General features: G+C 49.1%; 2 non-coding genes across 2 annotated transcripts; both read right to left on the bottom strand.

Annotated features, from left to right (window-relative positions):
• LOC120934218 lies at nucleotides 1–99 on the bottom strand. Its single transcript, XR_005748363.1, has one exon. It is a non-coding gene; the product is annotated as a small nucleolar RNA U13 (small nucleolar RNA).
• A 3,920-nt stretch (nucleotides 100–4,019) lies between these two features.
• Nucleotides 4,020–4,118, bottom strand: LOC120934216. The gene has a single exon (XR_005748361.1). It is a non-coding gene; the product is annotated as a small nucleolar RNA U13 (small nucleolar RNA).
• Between the last annotated feature and the right edge of the window lie 278 nt (nucleotides 4,119–4,396).

Consider the following 4,396-nt stretch of genomic DNA (forward strand, 5'->3'; position numbering starts at 1 on the left):
GATCAGACGGGTAATGTGCCAAGTCGTAACAAGAGTAGGACAGCACATCTCACACAGCCGTGTGATCACCCATTCATCACACCTATGAACCAGAAGGATCGAAGGAATAACGTGACAGGCGAGGACCAACTATTAGACACACCTTTGCAAAGTTAGTGAGACTTTCATTCTCTACAAAATTAATAATAATTTCTGGTTTGCTTGCAATGCTATCTCCATTTCCAGGCTCTGTAATTATCGCAGAAAGTAGATTTAACCACTTGCTTACTGGGCACATATGCCGCCCTCCTGCCCAGGTGAAATTTCAGCTTCCGGCACTGCGTCGCTTTAACTGACAATTGCGCGGTCATGCGACGTGGCTCCCAAACAAAATTTATGTCCTTCTTTTCCCACAAATAGAGCTTTCTTTTGGTGGTATTTGATCACCTCTGCGGTTTTTATATTTTGCGCTATAAACAAAAAAGAACGACAATTTTGAAAAAAAATACAATATTTTTTACTTGTTGCTATAATAAATATCACAATTTTTTTTTTTTTTTTTTAAAACATTTTTTTTTCAGTTTAGGCCGATACGTAAAAAAAAAAAAAATCGCAATAAGCGACTTCTTTGCGCAAAAGTTAAAGCGCCTACAAAATAGGGGACAGAATTATAATTTTTTATCATTTTTTTTTTACTAGTAATGGCGTCGATCTGCGATTTTTATTGGGACTGCGACATTATGGCGGACACATCGGACACTTTTGACACATTTTTGGGACCATTCACATTTATGCTGCGATCAGTGCTATAAATATGCACCAATTACTGTATAAATGTGACTGGCATTGAAGGGGTTAACACTAGGGGGTGAGGAAGGGGTTAAATGTGTACCCTGCATAGTGTTCTAACTAGTGTTGTCCCGATACCACTTTTTTGAGACCGAGTACAAGTACCGATACTTTTTTTCATGTACTCGCCGATACTGATTACCGATACTTTTTTTCATGTACTCGCCGATACTGATTACCGATACGTTTTTTAATGTCATGTGACAGTGGCAGTATTTTTTTTTTTTTTTACTATTTTTTTTTTTTTACAGTGATTTTATTTTTTTAGTAGGGGGGGTGGATTGTCAGTGTGTGTTTTTTTTTTGTTGTTTTTTTTTACATTTTTTTTTTTTTTTTAATCAGCCCTGATGGGGGTCTTTGGAGAGATATTAGGGGTCTTAACAAACCTCTGACATCTCCCCTTTAAGACAGAGAAAGGAACTAAGGACACAGATTCCCCAGTCCCTTTCTCAGCAGCCTCAGCTGAAATGAATGGAGAGAAGCTCCTCTCCATTCATAAACTGAAGCATCGTAAACACAGGAGGTTACGATGCTCAGTTATATGAATGGACAGAGTCGGTGATCACCGACTCTGTTCATTCAGACAAGGTAGGAGCCGGGCTTAGCGGCTCCTACCTCCGCTCTCCCCCCTGACAGATTGAGGGGGGAGAGTGGCACGGACGGGGGGAGAGAGAACTGCACGGACGGGGGGGAGGGGGTTGGAGAGAGAACTGCACGGATGGACGGGGGGGGGAGAGAGAGAACGGCACGGATGGACGGGGGAAGGGGAGGAGAGAGAACAGCATGGACGGGGGGGGGCGGGGAGGGGGTTGGAGAGAGAACTGCATGGATGGACGGGGGGGGGGGAGAGAACTGCACGGATGGACGGGGGAAGGGGAGGAGAGAGAACTGCACGGACGGACAGGGGGAGGTGAGAGAGCTGCACGGACGGGGAAAAAACAGCACGGGGGGGAAGACAACAGCACGGGGGGGGGGAAGACAACAATGAGCACGGGGGAGAGAAGACTTGCAACTCCCCTGCCTGCCCAGGTATCGGGTGAGGCATCGGAGCATTTCCCCGGAGTACAAGTATTTGGGGAAATGCTCGGTATCGGTATCGGGACATCCCTAGTTCTAACTGTGGGGGAGGGGGGTGACTGGGGGAGGTGACCGATCTGTGTCCCTATGTACAAGAGACACAGATCGGTCTCCTCTCTCCCTGACAGGAAGCTGTCTCACTCTCTGTGTGAGCCGGCAATGAGAAATGATCTTATATGTTTACATATGAGATCATCTCTCATTGGCCGCACAGATCACCTACTAACGGCCACTCCGATTGGCCGTTCACGGCGATCTGTGATTGGCTGTGACATGGCAAGTGAAAATTCCGCAACGTGTGGCAGGTGACATGGCAAGTGACAATCGGCAACGTGTGGCAGGTGACATGGCAAGTGACAATCCGCAACGTGTGGCAGGTGTCATGGCAAGTGACAATCCGTAACGTTTGGCAGGTGAGGTGGCAAGTGACAATCCGCAACGTGTGGCAGGCGACGTGGCAAGTGACAATCCGTGACGTGGCAAGTGACAATCCACAACGTGTGGCAGGTGACGTGACAAGTGACAATCCGCAACGTGTGGCAGGCGACGTGGCAAGTGACAATCCGCAACGTGTGGCAGGCGACGTGCCAAGTGACAATCCGTGACGTGTGGCAGGTGTCATGGCAAGTGACAATCAGCAACATGTGGCAGGTGACATGGCAAGTGAGAATCCGCAACGTGTGGCAGGTGACATGGCAAGTGACAATCCGCAAGGTGTGGCAGGTGACGTGGCAAGTGACAATCCGTGACCTGGCAAGTGACAATCCGCAACGTGTGGCAGGTGACGTGGCAAGTGACAATCCGCAACGTGTGGCAGGTGCTTGGCAAGTGACAATCCGCAACGTGTGGCAGGCGACGTGGCAAGTGACAATCCGTGACCTGGCAAGTGACAATCCGCAACGTGTGGCAGGTGACGTGGCAAGTGACAATCCGCAACGTGTGGCAGGTGTCATGGCAAGTGACAATCGGCAACGTGTGGCAGGTAACATGGCAAGTGACAATCCGCAACGTGTGGCAGGCGACGTGGCAAGTGACAATCCGTGACGTGGCAAGTGACAATCCACAACGTGTGGCAGGTGACGTGACAAGTGACAATCCGCAACGTGTGGCAGGCGACGTGCCAAGTGACAATCCGTGACGTGGCAAGTGACAATCCGCAACGTGTGGCAGGCGACGTGCCAAGTGACAATCCGTGACGTGGCAAGTGACAATCCGCAACGTGTGGCAGGTGACAAGTGACATTCCGTGACGTGGCAAGTGACAATCCGCAACGTGTGGCAGGTGACGTGGCAAGTGACAATCCGCAACGTGTGGCAGGCGACGTGCCAAGTGACAATCCGTGACGTGGCAAGTGACAATCGGCAACGTGTGGCAGGTGACATGGCAAGTGACAAACGGCAACGTGTGGCAGGTGACATGGCAAGTGAGAATCCGCAACGTGTGGCAGGTGACATGGCAAGTGACAATCCGCAACGTGTGGCAGGTGACGTGGCAAGGGAGAATCCGCAACGTGTGGCAGGTGACGTGTCAAGTGAGAATCCGCAACGTGTGGCAGGTGACATGGCAAGTGAGAATCCGCAACGTGTGGCAGGTGACTTGGCAAGTGACAATCCGCAACGTGTGGCAGGTGACGTGGCAAGGGAGAATCCGCAACGTGTGGCAGGTGACGTGGCAAGTGACAATCCGCAATGTGTGGCAGGTGACGTGGCAAGTGAGAATCCGCAACGTGTGGAAGGTGACATGGCAAGTGACAATCCGCATTTGGTGGCAGGCGAAGTGGCAGGTGACACACTCAGGGCTCCCACTAATTCAGCATTATGGTGAGTTGAACTATTTCATTTTATATTACAGTGTAATAATAGAAATAATGCGCTTCAATCATCCTGAGACCATAATAACCATGGTGATTGAAGCACCAATACCAGCCATTTCGCCCAAAAAACATATTTTCTGGCAGTGCCCTCTCCCAAGACCAAACTCTGGAACAGCTCCTGCTACAGATAAGCTTTTTTATGGGCTTTCCAGTAGATAAAAAAATCCAACATCAGGACATACAAGCCCTTTACAAACTTGTATTCATCTATTATTGGTCACACAGTATAGAGCTGGTCATTGATCAGACGGGTAATGTGCCAAGTCGTAACAAGAGTAGGACGGCACATCTCACACAGCCATGTGACCACCCATTCATCACACCTATGAACCAGAAGGATCGAAGGAATAACGTGACAGGCGAGGACCAACTATGAGACACACCTTTGCCTAGTTAGTGAGACTTTCATTCTCTACAAAACTAATAATAATTTCTGGTTTGCTTGCAATGCTATCTCTATTTCCAGGCTCTGTAATTATCGCAGAAAGTAGATTTAACCACTTGCTTACTGGGCACATATGCCGCCCTCCTGCCCAGGTGAAATTTCAGCTTCCGGCACTGCGTCGCTTTAACTGACAATTGCGCGGTCATGCGACGTGGCTCCCAAACAAAATTTAT

This window comes from Rana temporaria, chromosome 3, assembly GCF_905171775.1.
Source record: "Rana temporaria chromosome 3, aRanTem1.1, whole genome shotgun sequence".
NCBI classification, from domain to species: domain Eukaryota; kingdom Metazoa; phylum Chordata; class Amphibia; order Anura; family Ranidae; genus Rana; species Rana temporaria.